Source organism: Acomys minous, assembly GCF_964271855.1.
Source record: "Acomys minous genome assembly, chromosome: 16".
NCBI lineage: Eukaryota > Metazoa > Chordata > Mammalia > Rodentia > Muridae > Acomys > Acomys minous.
This window is the reverse complement of record NC_140498.1, coordinates 18774331-18798571: the sequence shown is the minus strand read 5'-3', so window position 1 is coordinate 18798571 and position 24241 is coordinate 18774331. Positions and strand designations below refer to the sequence as shown.

At 45.1% G+C, this 24241-nt stretch overlaps 1 protein-coding gene across 2 annotated transcripts in view; it reads left to right on the top strand.

Moving 5' to 3' along the window:
• The window catches only part of FSTL4 (follistatin like 4), a 409848-nt gene that overhangs the window by 22570 nt on the left and 363037 nt on the right, over window positions 1-24241 (top strand). The window lies entirely within an intron of this gene.

Here is a 24241-nt window from a genome sequence, read left to right as displayed (position 1 = left end):
TGTTTTTGCCAATAAAGACTCAGGAGCCAGATGCTGGAGTGAAAATCTACTAGCGCTCAGATAGGCAGAGAAAGCACCCAGCCTTCCTACTCAGCGGACATCCCAGAAGGAAAAAAGCCTCTCTATTCAGCTCATGTCCCAGAAGGAAAAAGTACAAAGGAAAAAGCTCAAAGTCCCTTCTTCTCCACGCTGTCTTAAATACCCTTCTCTCAATGCCCTTCCTTTCAGTTTAATCCCTGTCAGCTGGTTTCTTGCTCTGCCTCTTGACCTATGGCTCACTTTATGTAGCTTTTGGATTAAAGGTGTGTGCTAGGGTGAACCAAAACTACAAGTACTTGTTTACAACAAACAGAAAGCTCTAGGGTTAAAAGTGTGTGTTAGGGCTGAGTCACAGCTAACAACAACAACAAAGAACAACAACAAAAACAAATATACAAACAAAACCAAGTTTTTATAGTTCACAATCTCAGAGTTCACAGTGGGATCAGATATCCAGCAACAAGCCTCAGTGTGGAAGAACCCCTATGTGGATTAGGCCTTGTAGGGAGGAGCCCCTGTGTGGGGGAGACCTTGTAGGAAGGAGCCCCTGTATGTGGGAGACCTTGTAGGGAGGAGCCCCTGTGTGTGGGAGACCTTGTAGGGAGGAGCCCCTGTGTGGGGGAGACCTTGTAGGGAGGAGCCCCTGTGTGTGGGAGACTGTGTAGGGAGGAACCCCTTGTGTGTGGGAGACCGTGTAGGGAGGAGCCCCTGTGTGGGGGAGACCTTGTAGGGAGGATCCTCTGTGTGTGGGAGCCCCTGCATGTGGGAGACCTTGTAGGGAGGAGCCCCTGTGTGTGGGAGACCTTGTAGGGAGGAGCCCCTGCATGTCAGAGACCTTGTAGGGAGGAACCCCTGTGTGTGGGAGACCTTGTAGGGAGGAGCCCCTGTATGTGGGAGACCTTGTAGGGAGGAGCCTCTGCATGTGGGGGAGCCCCTGCATGTGGGAGACCTTGTAGGGAGGAACCTCTGTGTGTGGGAGCCTCTGCATTGGAGGGTTCTTTCCCGTAGGAAGCAACCCCATGTGGATCAGTTCCTGTGTGGAAGAACTGCAGCCTACAGGGTCCTCTTCACTGAGGGGCTCCTCTGTAGACCCTGGTCTCCCTGGAGATGGGAGAAGGGATCACTCAGACACACTGGGCACAAGGCCTGTCCAAGATGTGATAATGGGATGGTGGCCCTGTCGGACTATCACCACCTCATGTGGATGGGTGACTGAAGGACTTGGACAGTGAGTGGTCAGAGATGCCTGGAGTGACAACAGGGAAGACCACTCTGAGGGCAGCCAGAGATAGCCGAGGCTCAGACAGGACTCAGGACCCAAACCCACAACACCAAGGAGAAGGAATCCCAGCATTCACATGGCTGAAGCAAATGAGCTAGCAGGTTCACAGCTGATGAGAGATGAGAGTAGGTCATAGATGATACACTGGCCTAGGAAAAGAACAGTTCTAGTCAGTGTGGATGGCTCATATTTATGCTGTTCTAACCGGTAAAGCCTTTCTCTGACTTGTCCCTCCCAGCTACTGGCCATTGCCAGTATGATAGTTCTTCTCTACCCCAGAGACCCAACAACACTGGTGAGAAACTCTTCCAGGCTGGCTGCTAGCCTAGGTACCGGGCATACAGTACTTGGATGTGCCTAGGGCTCCCTGGGGTGTTGCCTATTTGGGAACCATAGTGTTAGCTATGAGAGAAATACAGACAAAATGCCCACCCTGTGCATTGTGCATGGTGACAGATGCTTGCCAGGGAGGGTTCAATTCAGGCTGTTTGGGGTGGGATAGAGCTCTGATGCATTTGACTCAAGTACGAGGCCCTTGCTGGGGATGTGCAGGTGACTTCTATGCCTGATTCCCTAGCAGGCACATGCCAGCCGAGTGGTGACCCTGTGTGCTTTATGCAGGCTCCTATATCCTCAAAAGCAGCACCACCCTTGACCCCATCCGCAGGTAAGGACACTAGAGTTCCCAGAGGTTGCCATGTGGCCTCGGAGAGAGGACAGAGAGCTGCCTGTTGATGTTCTCAGGTGGGCCAGGTCCGAAGTAAATATCAGCCCAGCTGTGTTGACCCCTAGTGCTTTTCTTCCTTTGGACTATGTTATGAAAGAAAATTGAAAAAGAGCCTTTTATTGTGCCTTAAAGGCTTTTTAATTAAATATAACTCATTTAATTTAAACAACTTTAAGTTCCATTTTTTTAAATATAAGTGTTAGGGCGGTGCAATAAAAGAGCTTTCTAGTCAAAGCCCACCCCACTGATTTATTCAGACAACAATCCAAGCTCCTCAAGTCTAGACAGAAGGCAGGTGAGGCAGATGCTCCCAGGGCGTGATGGGACTCCGTGTTCCTCCCGGTTGAAGGAAGAAGACACGGGGGAGGGCTCAACCAGTTGGAAACAATTTACTGCCAGTTCTAGAACCCACTGCTGGCTCTTAACTTTGAGTGCCGCAAGTCCTCCATGCCCTGCACCCCACATCCAGGTCTGGGGACGATAAAAACATGACCAGAGGTGAGGGAAGTTTGCCTGGGGGACAGGAGGAGGGACAGAGCAGTCCAGGAGCAAATGCATGTGACATTCAGGTGGCGTCATCATTCTTGGAACACTGTCCTGGTGTGAGGACCTCCTGCCTACCTTGTCTGAAAGAGTCCTGCTGCCACCCCTGCAGCCCTGGTGACTGGCTAATGCCCCTCCCCCTCCAATCTATGGTCCTTCTCATCACAGGGTGGTTTGTCTTCTTTGTTTCTTGGTTGCCTGTCTCTGCATGAGGTTAGGATCTTTATGGGGGACCCTGGCTGTGGCTGTCCTAGTACTGCTATCTCTGGGGACAGCCACAGTTCCTGCATGGATAAATGCGCTTTTATGAAGGTTTGAGCAAACTCAATGCTTAGGAGACTAACCAGGGGCTCTGTCGAGAGACCCTGCTGTGAGCCCGCATCCTGGAGAGAGTTACTGGGAAAAGGGCAGGGATTGGTGGAGACAAGAAGAGACGCTCCTGCAGATTCTGGGAAGTGAGTGTTTGCCTGGCACCCCAGAAGCAATGCGTAAATCTGGCATGGTAGTGCGCACCTGTCATCCTGGCGCTCTGGAGGCAGAAGCAGGAATATCAGCAGTTCAAGGTCACCCGTGACTATAGAGAGTATTTGAAGCCAGCCAGGGCTATAGGAGAACCTATCTCAAAAGGAAAAGGAAGAGAGAATAGGTGGAGGAGATGTCCAGGAGGCTGAAGGGGACACCGGCCAAGGAGCACAGAGGGGAGGAGACTTGTTTCTGAGCAAGGTGGGGGAGGTAGGGTGGGAGAAGTCATTTTAGATGCCCCTGGCTTTCTCCTGCCCCGTCATACACCACTCTTGCCCAGCTCTGGTCTGGGGCCACCCTGCTGGCTCACCCTCTCACAGGCTTCAGCCAGCTCCGTCCAACCCCTGCTTACTTATATACTATATACTATATACTATATACTATATACTATATACTATATACTATATAAAGGTGACCTCTTGCTCCATGTACAAAACCAAGAACAGAACATCGAATCAAGCCCGAGGACACCCCCTGCCCTGCCCATCCCACTTTCTTTTAATTTCCTCAACACAGGTTGCTCTAAGCCTCAACTTGAGCTTGTCCCTGGCAGAACAAAAAAAGTGGCAGATGAGAACACCCTGTTGAGCAAGCTGGTGCTGTTATGTCATCTGTTGAACGATCCCTAGAGGGCATCCTAAATGAGTGGTTAAAAACGTAAACTCCTGCCTTCTCTTTCCTGGTACAACTGTCCTTGCTTTCTGCTCTCCTCTCCCAGATGTCTACATGGTGGCCTCCATTCCATGGAGCTCCTGTTGCTGGGGTAAGGCCCGGCGGGGGCTGGGGGCTGGGGGTGGGGCGGGGTGGTACTGTTTGCTTGGTGGGCACAGAGCTTTTCAAATAGGCCTGAAGCTCAGTTAGTAGAGTGCTTGCCTAGTGCGCTCAAAGCCCTGGGTTCAATCCTGTGCAACACACAAATCTGACCTGGTGGCTCACACATATAACCCCAGCACTCCAGAGGTGGAGGTAAAAGGATCATCCTTAGTTACAAGTTTGAGGCTAGCCTGAGCTATATGAGGCTCTAAACAAAACAAACAAAAAGCTTCTCAGAGTGGGGCAATGTAGTACAGGGTCTCTCTGTGCTTTTGTGGAAACCGACCTATGTGTGTATATATTGTGCACACATATATATTGAACACTAGACAGTCAAGAGTGTGCCCTTTGAGTCTAGTGGGAAAACTCACTTAACAGAAGTTCTTAATATAATTTGATGTCATTCTGTGATGAAAGATGATGTATTTGGAGCCCGAGATCTCATACTGGGGATAGTGGCTCTGAGGACCACAGGATGGGCAGACACTGGTATAGTCTGGTATAGGCACAGACAGCTGTGTGAGGTGAGAGGATCTGCCCAGGCTGCCTGTGTCTCACCACACCTGCCTTGGATTGGTGGGTGGTGCGGCCCCTTGGGTTGCCATGTTAGAGCCTCAGGCTGCAGATTGCTATGATAGTCCTGTGCACAGTGCTTGCTTCTTCTAGGGAAGCATGGGTTACTTCCCCCATCAGAATGATCATTAGGGTTTACTGTGTTAGGTTGTCAGAGAGATACAAGTGTCAAGTGCTGCCTGTGCTCTCTGTGGTCCTTTAGCAGTACTGTTCAGGCCCTAATTTCTGATAGGGTGGAGTGATGGATTGGAGACTGTATTGATCCCATCCAATTCAGGTTAGCGGTTCCCTGTGCTGTAGCTGAGGTGGCCCTACCCTTGCTGTGGAAGATGGCCTCAAATACAGAACTAGCCTCTCTTTTTAAAGTGAAAGCAGAAGACATTAATGTATAAAGCTTTATGGATTTCTATAACTTAAGATCACTAAATCTTCATATTTTATGTTTATGTACACGCACGCGCGCGCGCGCGCGCACACACACACACACACACACACACACCCCACTCTTGCCCAGCTCTGGTCTGCAGCCACCCTGGGGAGGTTAGGGTCTCACACATGCTAGGCATATGCTTTACCACAGAGTTCCATTTTTGTTGTTATTTCTTTTTAGTTTGCTTGTTTTATTGAGACATGGTCTTTCTACATAGCCCTGGTTGTCCTGAAATTTGCGATGTAGACCAGGCTGTCTTCAACTTACAGAGATCCTCCTGCCTCAGCCTCCCAAGTGCTGGATTGCACTACCAGGCATGGCTTACTTTTTGAGATTCGATCTCACTATGTTTTGCAGGCTGCCCTTGAACTCTCTCAGCAGCCTTGAACTTGTCATCCTCCTGACTTTGTGTCCTGAGTACATAGGAGTAACAACTGCATGAGGCTCAGCCCTGCCCTCCCCGCCAACACCAAGGAAGGTGTGCATGTTCACATATATGTAGATACATGTGTATACCCATCCACGTGTGTGAAGAGACCGTAGATTGATGTTAAGTGTGTCCCTTAATCACTCTCCATCTTGTATTGAGGCAGGGCCTTTCTCTTGAACCCGGAGCTCATTGGTTTGGCTGGTCTAGCTAGCCTGAATGTCTGGCTCTGCCACACGAGGGCTGGGACTACAGGCTGGCTGCCACGCTCACTGCACTTAGTGAATGCTGGGGGCCTGAATGTCAGGCCTCACACTTGCATAGCAAGTGCTTTAGCCCCTCCCCCTCCCCTACTGTGCCTTTGGTTGTGGTTAGACAGGAAACGGAGGGCACACAAAATCTGTGATTTAGCTCCAGAGTGTGAGAGGATCATACTTTCTCTGTCCCTGTGGTCAGGCTAAGTTCCTACCCTTTAGCCTTTGGACTCCAGTGGTAGTATGCAAGCAAGGCAGGGCTCATCTGCCCAGGCAGCCGATGCACAGGGCTGATGGACAGGAGCCGGGGCCTGTGACGTGAGTCAAACTCCCTCAGCTACTCCAGCATCTTCCTGTCTCCACTTTCTTAGCTCCACCTTTCCGCAACGGCCTGGCTTTAAGGAGGGGCCACAGGAACCCACACACTGCTCCCTAACTCCAGAGAGCTCTCGCGACCCTGCTTCTTAGGAAGAAGGAGATGAGCTCTGAATCCTGCCCTCGCTGATCTCTTCAGGGTCACTGTGGCTTCGCATTTTCTTGGATACCTGACTAGGCTTTGTATGGATGGAGAAGACAGGAGATGTCCACTTTCTTGGAAAAATATCCTCATGTGCCTGTCTGTCTGTCTGTCTGTCTAAATATCTATCTATCTATCTATCTATCTATCTATCTATCTATCATGTATCATGTCTGTGTGTCTAGTATGTGTTCTTTCTCCTTCTCTCTCTCTGTCTCTCTGTCTCTCTGTCTCTCTCTCTCTCTCTCTGTCTCTCTCTCTCTCTTTCTCTCTCTCTCTCTTTCTCTCTCTCTCTGTCTCTGTCTCTCTCTCTCTCTCTCTCTCTCTCTCTCTCTCTCTCTCTCTCTGTGTGTGTGTGTGTGTGTGTGTGTGTGTGTGTGTGTATGCTAGATGTTGGCGTCAGATGTCTTCATTACTCCTTACATTACTTTCTGAGACAGGCTTTCTTTGCACCATTTCAGCTGGACCAGCTGGCACGTGAGACACCACATTTGCCTGTCCCCACCCCACCAGTGTTGAGGTACAGATGTATCCAGCCACGCCTGTCTTTAACATGGCTGCTATGGCTCTGGGCTCACATCCTCATGCTTGCCCAGCAGGCCTGTGCCCCACTCAGCCATCTTCCCAGCCCCTCCTGCCTTCTTGATTCTTTAGCCTGGATCCCAAGCTAATCCCCAGTTAAGAGTTTACTCTCCAGCCTTCTCTATCGCCTGGCCCTGCAGCTCAGACACACCTGCTGCGGGGAAGCCTCCCAGTGCAATGGCTTTCCTTCTGCCTCTAGCTCGGCCACCCAAATGAGAGAAATCCTACAAAACGCTTGTGCCTGCTCAGTGAGTGGGAGCCAGGCACAGAACACATGCCACACAAGACATCGCTTTATTTAGCTGTCTGCTGTCAGTCCAGGAGGAGATTTTAATTGCAGAATGGTGTCTTGCTAGTGAAAATGAAAGCGGTTAGAGTGGCGTTTTAAAAATTCAAATGAACCTGTGGAGGAGGTGCAAGGATGTGTGCTAAAACAGCCTTGGTTTTGAGAGCCTCTCTGTTAGGAGAAACGTGGTGTTGGCGTCTCAGCAGCGAAGGGGTGTCTGTCTCCTCCACACATGCTGGTTTAGAAAGCGACTGTGTAGGCTTCCTTTTGTAGCATCTTCTGGAAGTTAGGGTCTAAGGAATCCTGATGCCAGCAGCTTCCTCAGCCCCTATGTGGCTGAATAGAGCCATTGTCATGAGGGGCCCAGCATCAAAATAATGACACTGGGACCCCACAGTCCTGGTCCATCCATGACTAACCCCTTCTATTAATCTGCATATACCGAGCAAACTGGGCTCCACCAGGCCTCCCGGAACACTGCTTCTCCATTGAAGGTGCTTGTCATAGCCCGCTTTCCTAAGCCGCATGGTCCACATTTCCCCAGAAGTCACTGTGTCCCATAATATTTTGAGAGATGGGTCAACTTTTTCCTATAACCAGGAGTGGATGGGAACATGGCTGAGGGGTCACAACTATAGTCAGGGGAAGGTTCTGCCTGCCTTCTCCTAGGCCTCAGGCTCTGTCCCTAAGATGGACATGGACTGGTGGGGGGTGGGGTGGGGTGGGGGGGGCTCCAGGCCTGGCATTGGAGGTACTTTGTTCAAACACTTTAGATAGCTCTCAAGCTTTTGTTTTTTTCCTTCTCTCTCTCTCTCTCTCTCTCTCTCTCTCTCTCTCTCTCCTCTCTCTCTCTCTCTTTGTAGTGGGGAACTTCTGGATTAGAAAAAAATATTACTCAGCACTCACATTATATTGATTTAAAAATAAAGATTATGCTGTTCAACTGCACAGTAAAACTCCAGCTTTTTGAAATGGTAATTTCTTTTTTACTTAAGTTCCTCTACATTATAGCGGGAGATAATGGATTCAGGAAGGGTACAACGAGGAATAAAGCCGTCGTATTGTATTGGTTAAATGACATTTAGAATGATTTGGCTGTCAGATTCATGGAAAGGTTATGAACAGTGAATGAAAAATCTAAAATTAATTCTCTACTTCAAGAAAGTGTGATTTATACCACAATAAAATTAGATTTTTAGTTAAAGAAATTTAGTCATTAAGAAAGGCCCGTGTGCTGACTCTCATTTATAACCATCTGGCTTGATGCTTTCCGCAGAAAGTCATTTCTTCCTTCGGCAAGGCGTCTGGGGCCCCAATGCCACATGTATCAATGAATTCACTTTTGTATGTTTCCTCAGATTTTGGGGTGGTGTTCTCTCAGGGACTGGAAAGACAGATCCTGATTTACCCTCTGTCGTGAGGGAGGCGATGAAGTTCTCTGCTTCTTCAGGTGATCTCTTCTGTCTCCCTTGGTGATTTTCAGTGGTGGTCAGGATTAAGGTTGGGTGCCTCTGTGCCAAACACCTGCTGAGCAAGGTTCAGCCTCACTGTCATTTACATCAACACCGCTCCATGAGAATGTTCTACTCCTGTCTAGGTTTCATAGGTACATAAGCCGAAGCTTAGGGAGGCTAAATGACTCAACAAAGGAGCTGTCTGTGTGTTTGGGGGCATCTGGTGGGGACAACAAGCTTGGCGCTATCTGATCTCAAAGCCCAGCTCTTTATCTGTCTCATATTTTTCGAGAGTAATTGTGGGTTACTTATTTTCTGGCAGGAGAGTGTAGGGTGTTGTTTCAGATGCTGGGGTGGAGCTCTGTCTGGGCCATTTCCTTCATGTGTGGTTGTCAGCGGAGTGTGGCCTTTTTTCTCAATAGAAGTGACATTGAGAAGAATACTTAAGGCTGAGTTACCCGTGAGAGCAGAGATTTGCTTCATACTGTTCTAGAGACTGGAAGACCCAACAGCGTGGCACCAACACCTGGAGAGAGCTTTTGTACTATAGCAAAGAATGACAGAGGGCATCACACAATAAGGGGACACACACACACACACACACACACACACACACACACACACACACACACGATAAAAATTCAGCCTGAGCTATTCTTTTACCAGGGATAACTAGTCCGCTCCGGCAACTCCCTTAATCTGTGACCTATTCATCCCAAGGCTCCAGCAGTTCATGCGGTTACAGCGGTGATCAAATTTCAACCTGTGTTGGAGGGGACATTCAAAGAACTTTCCTCATCTTCTATATTATGTGCCGTATAGTTTACAGTAGGGATTGAAGTTGGTTTTCTCTGCTCAGCAAACCTCCAATGTGTACTCTTTGTGTAATGTCTTATATTTTTTAATTTCAACAGATGGATTCCAACTAACCTAACAAAGTGTACATGTCCCTGAGTGCACGGCTCAATTAGTTTTGACAAAGTGAGCATCTCTGTGTGACCGGTATCAAAACCACTACATAGAGCATCCCGAGCACCCCAGGAACCCTTACATCCCTTTCCTTCTCCTCCCAAAGGTTACTACTAATTACCAGGTGACTTGTTTCAGGAATTCGAAGGGGTAAAATCTCCTACATTGCCCTCTTCCCGATTTCCCATTGCTTAGGTGTGCCATGGTTTATTTATCCATTCTGCCACTGCTCAGCGTTGGGTTTGGGCTCCGCTCTTGGCCACGATGCGACATGCTGTGGGCGACAATGAACGGGCCTTTCGCTTCTCGCATGAATGCGCTTCTTGTTCTTTCTCTCCAGGCCCCATTTAGTCTTTTCAATGCAGGACTCTGAAATCTTTTCCTGCATTTAATCTACTTCATTATCTTTGCTTTCTGGGACCAAGGTGTTGTGAACTTGAGGAAGTGTCATAATGGCTATTTGTCTTGTATTTATCTTTCATGGTTACATTCTCCTACGAATTATTTGATTATTTCTCCCATCCCTTAAGATCCTCTCAGATCATCCTCCCCCCCCCAAGCACCTAACTTTATATACTTTCTCTCTCCATACTTTTCCCTCAAAACCAAACAAAACCCCCAAACAAAGCTCAAAACAAACAAGCAAATAAACTCCGTAAAGCAACACATGCAAAAACAACAGAAACAACAACAACAACAAAAACAAAATAGAAAACGTATCAAAAATCCATAAAGTTTGTTCTGGGTTGTGTATGCGGCCCGTCTTGGAGTGTGGTTGATATTTCCAGCGACACTGGAGAAGACTGGTTCTCCCTCTGCCAGCAGGTATCAACTGCAAATAGCTTCCTGTGAGGGGTGGGCCATTGTGCCCACTTCCTCTGTGAGTGTTGAGACGCTGTCTGACTTGGACCTATGTGCTCTTGTGTGCCCTGCTGTTGTCTTTGGGAGTTCCTATGTGCATCAGTCCTGGTGTGGCTGGAAGACGGTTTCCTTGGAGTCATTATCCACCTTTGGCTCTTACACTCTTTCCACCTGTTCTGTTGGGCAATTACCTTCTAGTGGAATTGGTAAGTCAGAAAAACAGATGCCACAGTAACTGTGGAATTTAAAATTTATTTATTTAAAGGCAAACAGAGTTCTGTGAATTTGAAGCCAGCCTGGTTTGCATAGGGATACCCTGTCTCAAAAATTAAAAAAACCAACCAACCCCCACCAAAAGAGACAAAATAAATAGACATTTATTTTATTTATTTATTCATTCATTCATTTATTTATAGACAGAGTTTCATGTGCCCCAGGCTGGCTGAAGCCTCTCTATGTACCAGAGGATGGCCTTGAACTTCTAATCCTCTTGTATCCACCTCCCTAGTGCTGAGCTTTTACAGGCATGTGCCATAAAACTTAGTTTACTATATGGTGCTGGAGGTACAGTCTGGAGCTTCATGGATGCTCAGTCAAGCACTCAACTAACCAGCCTGCCTCCCAGACCCAAAAAAGTGTCTGTTAATGGAATTTAATACAGAGAATTGATTAGACAGAGGCTAAACAATTTTGTAAAGGCAACAAAGCATACACTGTGATGAACATCCGGCAGAACCTAGGCCTCACTCCTGGAGAGGAGGAGCTCACAGAATAGTGAAGCCAATCTTGCCATTGCTGGAAAGTAGTAGCCACTCCAGACCTGTGCAGGCATTTGGCATTTTAAAATATGGCTTTAAATAAAAAGAGATATTGTTGATTCTGTGGCACATAGGACTATTCCTTTGTTTAACAATGTGCTGTTCACATCTTTTGCTCATTTTTCAGCTAGGCTATTTGTATGCTTGTTTGTTTGTTTGTTTGTTTTTAATTCTATGGAGATACTATATCCATTTGGAGTCAGAGAGATACACTTCAAAACATTTCCTGTAAGGCACATGTATCTGTTTAATCAGTTCTCAGTGTTACATTCTGCTAAAAGGCCCACTGTGGGGCTCCTGGCACAGTGTGGTTGGCAGACCACTGCCTGGCACCCATGAAGCCTTGGCTTCAGTCTCCAGCATCATATAGATCAAGCACAGTGGTTCACACCTGTAGCCCCAGCAGTGGGGAGGTGGAGGCAGGAGGATTAGAAGTTTAAAGACATCCTCCACCACAAAGAGTTGAAGCTTCTACATCTTTCAGCACCTCAGCTGTTCCCTTTAATGAACAAATATATCAGTTTTGATTGAGAGAGCAGCCTTCTCCTCTCCAAGGCTCTATTGTAACTGCCCAAGACCTCTCCATCCTCCTACAGGTCACCAAGATGGAGCGTGAAGCCACCCAGGGTTTCTATGTGTGACCCTTCACCTCTAGACCCTCTGTCCCTCTGGAACTGACCTCTGCTAGTGTGTGGGTGGGGCAGGAGGTTGAGCCTTGCTTTTCTGCCGTATGGGTGTCCAGTTGATGTATCACCATCTGCTGCAAAGACGACTGTTCGCTGTTGTGTTGCAGGGACACCGGAAATGGAAGGCGTGTGATTTGTTAGCATCTTGCCACCTCCCTCCCTCTTTGATTTGCTTTCTTAGGGATTTATCAAGCTATTAATCTTTCCAAAGAACCAACTTTTTCTTGGTGCAATTTTCTTCCCTATTGTATTGATTTCGGCTCCTGTCATATTTCTTTCGTTCTACCCTTTGTGGGCTTAAATTGTTATTTTTCTAGTTTTTAAAAGATAAATGCTTAGGTCATTCATTTTCAGTCTTTAAAAACATGTCCTTCAAGTATGCATTTGAGGCTATCATTTTTCCTCTCAACACTAATATATCCCGCTTGGTTCTTTTCTGTGTTAGGGATCCATGCACCTAAGGAAAGTGCCCGGCCACTGAGCTGGCCCCAGCCCTGTGTCCCACACTTGTGAACATGAATTCAATTCTGCTCTGAAGCTCTTGCTTCTCATGGGAGTCTTCCCTGTGGGTGTTACTTGGGAAGCTTTGGGGATCCATGGGCCAAATGTTTGTGGGAATTTCCCCCACTGTCTTTGTTACTGATTTCTACTTTGAAGTCACGATAGTCAGAAAGTTACACAGAAAGTTCTCAGTGTGGTCCCTGCAATTTGTAACTTGTTGAAGGCTCAGCAACTTTTAATAAATGGCTCAGTTGTTGGGGACAGTGATTGTGTGTATCATTAAGTCAAGCCTCTTAATCATGGTGTTCATCTCGTGTGTGTGTACGTGCGTGTGTGTGTGTGTGTGTGTGTGTGTGTGTGTGTGCGCGCGCTCTCTCGCATTTAGCTTCTCCTATTAGGTGTATATATTATGAACTTTCTTTTTTTAAAAATCACTGATAATAATTCCTGCCTTAGAGTCTGTTTTATCTACACCAAGTTTTATTTGGTTGGAACTGATGTGGTCTTATCTGTTTTTAAACATTTTTACATTCAACTTTTTTTTGTAGGTTTGTAGTGATCATGGGTCTCTTCTAAGAAGCCTGAGGTTAGAGGTGGTTTTTGTTTTATTCCTTGTTTCCTCCCATTCTTTACTTGTCTTAGTTTAGAGTGGACACTTTTTCTTACCGTTCCATCCCAATGGCCTCACAGTGATATAGGACCTCTGAAGGCCTATTACGGGAAAGCTGCTTCCTCCTAGGCAAAAGAACACAGCCTACCTCTGGGTAGATCGATTGGGCCTGAGGGGCTTCCCTCAGGAATGCTGATCCCCCTCGAGGCATGCTAAGGAAAGAATAATTATTTCTTAAATGAGATAAACCTTTCCTTTCCAGAAACCTTGCCCATGTAGTCACTTATGGAGCCACTGTCCGTCATGTGGCTGGGTTTAAACCTGACCAATTTTCAGAATTACTGAGAAAAGGATAACTTTTCTCTTTCCTTCATATTCTCTCTCTCTCTCTCTCTCTCTCTCTCTCTCTCTCTCTCTTCATTCTTTCAGATGCATTCCCAGACACTCTGGGTTTTCTCATTCTTTCTCTGAGGCACACCCACCCCTGCCATGCAGCTGTTTGTCTAGCGTGTGCTGGCTTATCCTTAGAGCCTAGTGCAAAAGGCCAGGCTTTCTCATTTCTCTCTTCTTCCTCTTCCTCTTCCTCTTCCTCTTTCTCCTTCAGGCAGCTGCTTTATTTAAATTCTAAAACAAAAATTTCATGTCAGATTTTGTTTGACTAAATGGATTGTTATTTCACCTTCATCTGGTTTACTGTATTAGTATCTGAATTTTAAAAAGATTTATTTAAAATTTTATATGCCTCTATGTGTGTGTGCACACGCTCGCTCGCTTGCTGTCAGTCATTAATTAAAAAAGAATTTGAAACCAGTCTCTCTTCAAATACCAATTCTGCTCAATTCCTTCTCTCTCTCTTTATTCTCAAATTCCAATTACAACACACACACACACACACACACACACACACACACACACACACACACACACACACACACATACTGAGACATGGTTTCTCTGTGTAGCCCAGTCTGTCCTGGAACTCAGAAGTCTGCCTGCCTCTGCCTCCTGAGTCCTGGGGTTAAACGCATGGGCTGCCACCACCTGGCCTACCATACCTTTAAGGGTGACATTTCATTGTCTTCAGGGTCTCTCTCTCCTCAGAAGCAGGCATCAACCGTCACACTGCTCTTCTGTAGACGCTGCATGTTCCGTCTCTGCCAGCTGCTCTCTGGCTACTTTTAAGGTTTCTTTTTGTTCACGGCCATTCAGCTATTTTGCTGTGAGAACCCAGGGATGGATGTCTTTCTATTGATTGTGGTTAGGCTTTGTAGAGGTCTCAGATTTCTGGCTTTGCTGTCATTCATTCATTAAGAGAAAATTTGCAACCAGTTTCTCTTTAAATACCAATTCTGCTCAATTCCTTTTCTCCTTTTACTCTCAAATTCCAATTACACCCGTGTTTGACCTTTCCACTGGGTTATGTGTCTCTTACACACACATAATTTTAATTCTTGTGTTTTTCGTCACAGCTCTTCTGATTGTTTTCTACTGACCTAACTCTCATTCAGCTACTTCTTTTTGTTGGCTGTTAAATCTGTTTAATTCTTTCAGTTATTTAACTTTTCAGTTTAGAATGTCCACTTTTTTTTTAATAGATTGTAGTTTTATGCTAAAATTTAAAAATCTTTTTTATTTTTTTCAACATTTTAGTTATTTTTTCAACATTTTAGTTATTTTTTTAAATATTTAAATTTGTTCTTCTCCTATATATTACATTCCGACTGCAGTTTCTCTTCCCTCTTCTCCTCCCAGCCCCTCCCCCCACCTCCCCTCCCCTCTCCCCCAACCTCCCCTCTCCTCTCCCCCCACCTCCCCTCCCCTCTCCCCCACCTCCCCTCTCCTCTCCCCCCACCTCCCCTCTCCTCTCCCCCCACCTCCCCTCTCCTCTCCCCCCACCACCCCTCCCCTCTCCCCCACCTCCCCTCTCTTCTCCCCCCACCTCCCCTCCCCTCTCCCCCCACCTCCCCTCTCCTCTCCCCCCACCACCCCTCCCCTCTCCCCCACCTCCCCTCTCCTCTCCCCCCACCTCCCCTCTCCTCTCCCCCCACCTCCCCTCTCCTCTCCCCCCACCACCCCTCCCCTCTCCCCCACCTCCCCTCTCCTCTCCCCCCACCTCCCCTCTCCTCTCCCCCCACCACCCCTCCCCTCTCCCCCACCTCCCCTCTCTTCTCCCCCCACCTCCCCTCCCCTCTCCCCCCACCTCCCCTCTCCTCTCCCCCCACCACCCCTCCCCTCTCCCCCCACCTCCCCTCCCCTCTCCCCCCACCTCCCCTCTCCTCTTCCCCCACATCCCCTCTCCTCTCCCCCCACATCCCCTTCTCTCCCCTCTCCTTTCCCCCATCCACTCTTCCTTCATTTCTCTTCAGAAAAGTCCACGCCTCCCATGAAGATCAACCAATCATGGCATATCAAGTAAGATTAGGCACTTCCCCTCATATTAAGGCTGGACAAGGCAATCCAGTAGGAAGAAAGGCTCCCAAAGCAGGCAGCAGAGTCAGAGACAGCCCCCCCCTGCCCCACCCTACTGTTAGGGTCCCACAAGATGACCAAGCTGCACACCTGTAACATGTGCAGAGGACCGAGGTCAGACCCATGCAGGCTCCATGGTTGTCAGCTCAGTCTCTGTGAGCCCCTCTATGGGCCCAGGTTAGTTGAGTCTGAGGTTTTCTTGTATTTTAGCCATATTTTAACCATCTGCTTGGGTAACCTGAGGTCTCTTTCCTTGGGTTTTAGTTATTTAGTGCTGTTTCCTGTCCCTCTTGTTAATGTTGGACTAGATGCTGTAGAGTATGTGTAAGGAGCCTTAGGACTAACTCTTGACTTTCTTGAGTGACTATTTTATTCCTAGGCACAGAGAATGCTTGCAGGTCATCTTGATCTATTCAAGCACACACTTATTTGGAAATATTGGGATCTTATAAAGCCTGTTCATGCACCAGACCATTCCTTCTCAGTTAACTTCTGTCTCCCTGGTGATATGTTACCAAGAAAGTCTGTACTTAGATTTTCTGTACTAGTTTTCATTGGCACAATGTTTTTCCTTGTTTATTGGCCCCCTGTCCTGTTTATGTCCAGCTTAGTCACTGTCAGACCTCAGGGAAGTTTTGCGCACAATGATGGACTTACTTTTTTCTGGATCCCTTTGGCAGGATTAAAAAGAAAAATTTAAACTAAAAAATTATTTTTGCAGCGCAGATGCGGTGGTTAGCTTTTGTTGTCACCCTGACACAAACTAGAGGCACCTGGGAAGAGGGACCTCAGCTGAGGAATCACCCCCATCAGACTGGCCTGCTGAGGAACCACCTCCATCAGACTGGCCTGCTGAGGAATCACCTCCATCAGACTGGCCTGTGGGCATGTCTATAAGGCATTTCCCTGATTGCTAATTGATGGAGAAGGTCCCAGCTCACTGTGGGGATTGATACCCACCCTGGGTAGGTGGTCCTGGGTTGCTGAGTTCAGAAAGGCAGCTGGAGGTGAGCCTGAAAGCCAGCCAGTAAGCATCATTCCTCTGTGGTCTGCCTCCAGGTTCCTTCCTTGAGCCCCTACCTGGACTTCTCTCAGTGACAAACTATTGCATGGTCTAGTTTCATTCTTCTGCATGTGGGAATCTGTTTTGCCCTAACAGTATTTGTTAAAGGGACCATCTTTTCTCCACAATTACTGTTTTTTTTTTTTCACCTTTGCCGAGAACCAGTTGATGATAGTGGGATGGGCTTATTTCGGTGTTTTTGTTTTTTCAATTCCATGCCATTGGTACATGTGCCTGTTTTTGTGCCAATACCATGCTTTTTTTTTTTTTTAACATTGTGTCTCTATACTGTAGTTTGAAATCAGATTCAATAACCCCTCTCGCTTGTTGGCTTGTGGTTTGTTTGTTGTTTGTTTGTTTGTTTGATTTTCTTTCTGAATCACTTTGGTTACTTTGGGTCTTTTGTACTTCTTTATAAGATTGTCTTGAAATATATCATTATGATTTTGATTGGACTTGCTCTGAATTTATGAGCTGCATCTGGTGGTATGGCCTTGTTAACAGTGTAGATTCCGCTGGGCCATGAGCTCGGGTGGTCTCTCCATCTTCCACATCTTTCTATTTTGTGGGGTCTTCAATTTCATCCATGTTTTATAATTTTCCTTCAAAAGATCTCTCACCTCCTTGGTTAGGTTTATTTATGAAAATCTTGTTATTTTTCAGATTTTTATGAAAGTGATTGGTCCCTTCATTGTTGTAGTTAAATGATACTGATTTTGCATGTTAATTTCAAATCATGCTACTTTACTGAATCTTTTTAAACAAGGCCAAGCATTTTAGTGGAGTCTTTAGGGTCTTCTAAGTATTGGGTCATATTGTTTGCAGATGGGAATAACTTAAATTCTTCCCTTTCTGTTTCATTGCTTTTATTTTTCTTGCCTTCTTGCTCAGGCTGAAATTCCTAGGACTAAAGGTAGTAGATTAAATAGTCGTGGTAAGAGTGTGTACTACTTAGTTCCTGTTTTGTGTGTGTGTGTGTGTTGTTGTTGTTGTTGTTGTTTGCTTGTTTTTTGTTTTTGGGAGACAAGGTTTCTCAATGTAGCCCTGGTTGTCATGGAACTCACTCTGTAGACCAGGCTAGCCTCTAACTCAGTGGTCTGCCTGCCTCTGCTTCCCTGAGTGCTGGGATTAAATATTATTGCCACTGAAACCTAGATTAAAGAAATGTTTCAACTGTATCATTATTCAGTGTGATGTTGGTTGTGGGTTAGTTGTATATGTCTTTTCCCTGGTTTAGGCATGATATATTTGTTCCTAGTTTTTTGAAGGTATATTGAATTTTGACAAGGGATTTTAAAATCTATTGAGTTGGTCATATGATTTTTGCTCTTGATTAATTTTACATCTAATTATTTGTCTACTTTGAACCACATTTACATTCCAACAATAACTGGATTGTAATATGTGATACTTTTAATATGTTGCTGAATTTGGTTTGCATGTGTTTGGTGAGGATTTTTGTGTGTATGTCTATCAAAGATGTTGATTTGCAGGTTCAGTTTGGGTTGTTGTCTATACCCAGTTTGAGTACTGAGGTAATACTGATTTCACAGAATGAATTTGAAAACAGTTTTATTCTTTCTATTTTATGGAACCTAAGGAACAGAAGTCATTAATTCTTCGAGTGTCTGTAACGCTCAGAACAGAACCTGATTTTCACTGCTGGGAAACTTTTCTACCTAAACTTATTTCTTTTTCTTTCTTTCTTCTTCTTTTTTTAAACTACAGTTTGTAAGATTTATTTTATTATATGTGTATGAGTGCTTTGCCTGTGTGTGTGTGTGTGTGTGTGTGTGTGTGTGTGTGTGTGTGTGTGTGTGTTCTTATATCACATACATGCATGAGTCCTGTTGATGTCAAAAGAAGGTTTTGAATCCCTTGGAACTAGAGAAACAGGTGTTCGTGGGCCCCCACATGGGTGCTGGGAACAGAGCGTGAGCCTGCTGAGGAGCTAGCAAAAGCTGTTAACTAGTAAGCCACCTCTCTAGACCCCTTGCTGAAGTCTTAAATTTCATCTTTGCTTAATTTTGGTAGGCAATAAACACCAAAAAATGTAATCATTTTTCTAACTCCCCACTTTATAAAGCATGCGTCTTCAAAACGATCCCCATGATTCCTGTACTTTGGTGGTATTTGCTGTAACATCTCCTGTTTGACCTCTAACTCTCCTTATTTCAGTCTTCCTGAACTTCCTTCTGGCTGGTTCATCAATCTCCTTTATCTTCGAAGAACAAAGTCTTTTTTTTTTTTTTTGTCACTTACCTGTTGTATTATTCTTCAGAACTCATTTCACTAATTTCAGCTTGAATTTTTGTTATTTTTTTCCTACTTTCTTGGAGTTGCTTACTTTTGCTTTTCAAAGATCTTGAGCTATACCATTACATAGCTTGAGATCTTTCTGATTTTTTTTTTTCATTTAGGCATTCTCTGGTATAAACTTACTTCTTAGAATGGTCTTCACTGTTTCTCATAGATTTGGGCATATTTCCATTTTTATTAGAATCTAAAAAAATTTTTTTTATCTTCCCCAATTTCTTCAGTGTCTTACTGGTTGATCATTGCAAGGTCTCTGCATATGTTATTTAGTGTCTGTAATTTCTCTGGTGGTTGATACCTAGTATTATCCTATTAATATCTGTCAAGGCACAAGGAATTTTTCCACTGCTGTATTTAAGTCTTATTTTAATTACTGAAGAGGCGTATCCATACTTTTGAAACAGCCACATGACATCGCTATCTATGAAATTCATACTTAAGAATGAGAAATCAATTAGGCTTAAAAAAAAACCTTTTAAAATGTCTCATAGTAGTTAAGTAAGCTTATGATTCCATGTTGGGCCACATTCATATCCTTGGCTGAATGGGTTTGTACCCATGGCCCATGAGCTGCAGGCTGGAAATGCTGACCCTGGAATATGATCTGTTTTGAAGAAAGCCCCATGTGCTACTGAAAGAAGGTGTAGTTTGTAATTGTTGGATAGAGCATGCCTGCTAGGTGCAGTTGACGTGTGTGTGTGTGTGTGTGTGTGTGTGTGTGTGTGTGTGTGTATTTATTTAACTCTGAAGATTTCATTGTTGATTGCTAGTTTGAATGACTTATTACTGGTGAGAGAGCAATCTAAAGTTACCTACTACTAATGTATAGACGTTGTCCATTCCTTTTTGTCCAGTAGTGTTTGTGTCCTATAATTTTGGGTACCAACATTCAGGATACCCCCATATATATATGTATAAATATTGCTGCACTCCTCCCTATTCCATTTGCTTAGAATGTCATTTCCCTTCCTTACAGTTCATCTGTATACGTCTTTGCCAGCAAAGTGTGTTTCCTGCATTCAGCAAACAGTTGAATCTTGTTTTAAAATCTAGGCACTAGTTCATGTTTTTTAACTGAAATCACTAATATTCAGATATATAGAGCAAAGGTATATCCTAATTCCTGTCATTTTGTTACTTTTCTGATGTTGAATTTTTTTTTCTTAATATTAGCTGGTTCCTACTAGAATTTATTTTTTCTGTATGGGTAATGGCTATTTTAGTTTTTCTCTTATAAATATTGAATCCCATTATGTTTTTCCTATAGAGTTTGCTTTCTGATTATGAATTCCTTTATATTATACTTCTATTGAAACATATTTATTTCTTGTTCAGGTCAGACAACAATAAATGTTGCTTCCTATAGTAATGTAGTTTAGAAGTTGTGTTCTTTCAGGATTTGGAGTATATCCTTGCATGTGTTCCTGTCCTTAAGAGTCTACAGTTTCTGTGATGGGTTTACCTATGTAGCGAGTTATGGTTATTTCTTGTTATTTCTTGCAGTTTTCAGTGTGAATTCTTTGTTGTATACTCTGGTGTGTCTGTTGTGAGTTTAAGTGCCTCCTATACCAAGGTGATCATATTATTCTCAAGATTTGGGAAAAGATAAGATCACATTTTAAAATACTTACTTATTTTAATTACATGTGCATGGGTGTTTGCCTACATGTACATATGTGCACCACATGTGTAAAGTGCCTGTAGAAGACATAAGAAGGGCTCAGATTTCTAGGGACAGGAGTTATAGATGGTTGTGATCCACCACATGAGTGTTGGGAACTGAACCCTGATCCTCTCAAAAAGCAGCAAATGCTCTTAACAGTGGTGCCATCTTTCTAGCCCCCAAGATTGTGCTTTTAAAAGTACATCATAAGTTAGGAAAACTTAGAAAAATAGAGTATTGTAAAATCTGCTTTGTAAGCCAACCTGTTAATAAAGCTAAAGGAAAAAAAATCATCTCCATAAATTCAGGAGTAGCACTTGATAAAATTCAAGGCATATGTATTTTATTTTATTTTTTATTCAACAAATATGTACCAAGCACCTGTTCTTTTACAGTACCAAGACTGCACAAGTGACTAGATACTGGCTCCAACCCAGTGCTCACACCAACAAAGGCAAACAGTCGGTAAATAAGCGGGTAGGGGACAGGCAGTTTTACCCAGCACATTATTGATGTGAAAGTTGATGTGATGTGTATCAGTCACATTGGCAGAGGTATGTTAACTATACTACAGACTCACTGAAATAGAGAGACACTGAAGGCTTTCTCTTTGGAGTCAGAAACAAGCTGAACGTGTTCACTATGTCTGCAGTCTTTTTTAGCAGGCGGGGCCAGAGTTTCATGTTATCCCTCAGGCTAGCCTTAACACCTTATGTAGTCCAGGCTGGCCTCAAACTTGTGGTGAGCCTCCTGCCTCGGCCTCCTAAGTCCTGGGATTCCAAGCATGTGCCGCTGTGGCCAAAGCCACAAGTTTAAGGAAGAGACTAGCAACAAGACAGGGAGAGCAGAGCTGAAAGCGGGCATTAAAGACAGAGATCGTTGCCGTGTGCGGATTGCAAAATGTTGAGTTGTAGCTGCTTTTCCTTTGTCGTGAAACCCCAGAAGCTCCTAAATGCTGCAAGCAAGAATCCCAAAAGAATCAACGAGGAGAACTCTCATAAACAATAGGAACTTTAGTAAATTGGCTGGATTTATTTATTTATTTATTTATTTATTTATTTATTTAAATTTATTTATTATGTATACAATGTCTTGCCTGCATGTACACCTGCAGGCCAGAAGAGGGCACTAGACCACATTATACTTGGTTGTAAGCCACCATGTGGGGTGCTGGGAATTGAACTCAGGACCTCTGGAAGAGTATTCGGTGCTCTTAACCTCTGAGGCATTTCTCCAGCCCAAGTGGCTGGTTTTAAAATCAGTATGAAAACTAGTTGCTGGGCCTGCTGCGGGATGGCTCAGTGGTAAGGTGCTTACCGTTAAGCCTGATGACCTGAGTTCCACGCCCCGGATCCATGCTGTGGAAGGAGAGAACCAACTCCTGAAAGTTGACCTGTGGCCTCCACATATGTGCTGTTCTATGCTTTCATCCAAAAATATACTTATGCACACTATCATGTCTGACTTTTCATGGGACCTGGGGACCCAAACTCAGGTCCCCATGCTTGTGTGGCAAGTGCTTTATCCATTGAGCTTTCTCTGCAGCCCTGAATACTCCTGAAAGAAGCAATCATAGACCTGAAGAAATGATTAGACATGCCATGTTATTCGGGAAGATGGCAACATTGTATAGACATCTATTTTCCTTAATGCATATTTTTTATGCAACCACAATAACAAAGTTGCAAAGGCTTTCCTGGTAGCATAAGGACCGACTGTGACCACCTCTTTGCTCACAGTACTACATGTGGTGGTTTGCAGGGGATGGAGATGGCAGGCCCAGGACCGAGCTGCCAAGGGGCAGGTTGACAGAGTATGGCTTTGCTTTCGGCTTATGCATCTTATACAATCGTTACCATCTCCAGGCCACTTCTTTAACCCCTGACCCAGCGAGTCCCCATGGGGCCCAGCATTCGGAAGCCGCACTTGTTTCATTGTTTCGGCAGACCCAGCACTGCTGAGTGCTAGCTCGTTCTCATCAGTGAACTAAGCTTCTGTTGGTGTGCCCACCTTTGTGTGACGCAGACATGTCTTCCACTGGTCCCCATTAGGGCTTCTCACTCATGAGAGGAGTGACCTGAGTGATCTGGTTTCATTTCTATTCCTGTGTGAAACATCCTATCTACAGCAAATCAGTAGCAAAGGGGTTTAGTTGACTTATAATTGAAGATTACGGTCTGTCAGTGAGGGGAAACAGAGGCAGGGACCATTTCCACAGTCAAGAGCAAAGAGAGAAAGGACACATGCTTGCTTGTTCACTGCTTATGCTCAGCTAACTTTCTTCACTCCTACATAGGTCAGAAACACCCACAATGCACTGCGTTCTTATCAATTAGCCATCGAGACAAACGTCCCCCCAACATGCCCACAGGCAGAATGAGCTAGCTCGTTCCTCAAGTGTGACTCTCTTCCCAGGGGGACTCTAGGTGTGGCAAGGTGACATTTTTTAAACTAGCCATCATAGGTAGGGAGACTTTCCAGTATGGTCTCCTGGTTTACTTCCATCGTTGCTTCTCTCTCCTGACCACACAGGGACGCTAGCCAAGAACACCATAGTAGGAACAACCATGCTACCTGCTCACAGTGCAGTGCCGCCATGGAGTGATCTTGGTGCGGAGGAGCTGGAGGTCCACACTCGTTGTTTTCTCTTTCTAGACAGTGCGGAGTTCTGGCTTGCCTCAGCCATTGTAGTTTTTCATCTTAAACTGGTCATTTATGATGAGGTGTAGATTCTTCACACGAGTGATGAAACTGCCATGTGTGTGTTCCCAGCCTTTCCCCTTTAACTCTTCTCCCCTCGACCTTTCTCCTCATCCCGGGCCTACTGGATACTGACTCAGCGAGTCCCCTCCCCTCCTCTCCTCCTGAAGCACTCTCCCTCCATGCTCCCTGCCTGAAAATTTGTCCATTATTCAGTGCCATGTTCAAAGATTCTCTTAAAAAATAATTTTCCTTGTTTCCAGCTGAATTTGAAATGCTGGCATTTATCAAGGCAAATCGCCCTTTGATTTCTCGGTGCTGTGTATCTCCTCTGAAGCTCCCTGTTCAACTGAATATTAATGCAGGCATCCTGTGGTACCTGGGTAGTTTCTGAAATAGTTTGCTTATTGCACTGCACAGGGCTCGCATCAAAAATATCCTTGAGATCGGATTAGGAAAAGCAAAGGGCTTAACGTGGCCCAGTGACCTAGACTCGCTATTCAAATTGTCCATGAGATCTCAACCTTTAGAAACTATGAATTGGCTATAATCAGATACCAGATGATATTTTTTTCTAGGGGTTCATCATAAGCACACACAAATGAGGCAAAGCATGGGACCACACCCTGGAACTGAGTTCATTTTTAGTACTTGGAACTGGCCCAAACTGCACATAAAGAAAACACTGCATTATTAACAATGTATTTTTAGTTGTTTTAATTTTGGGTATGTATGTGTTGGGTGTTGGTGAGTAGGTCCATATAAGTGCACTTGCTGAAAGAGGCCAAGAGAGATTGTGGCCAGATCTCCTGGAGCTAAAGTTATGGATGAGCTGCCCCTGGATAGGTGCAGGACACAACACTCGGGGTCCTCTGAAAACCAGTCTGTATCTTAGTGTCTCTAGCCTCAATAATGTATTTTTAAAATCTAAGTCACCAAAGTAATAAGTTGCTTACATTTGCACATGTGTGTGTGTGTGTGCATTGACCCATGTGTGTGTGTGTGTGTGTGTGTGTGTGTGTGTGTGTGTATGTGTGTGTGTACATGTACGTACATGTGCTGTGTGAGGTGAAAATGCAACTAATAAGACAGGAGTCATTTGCAAGTACCTGTACCTTCAGCACCTATGAACTATC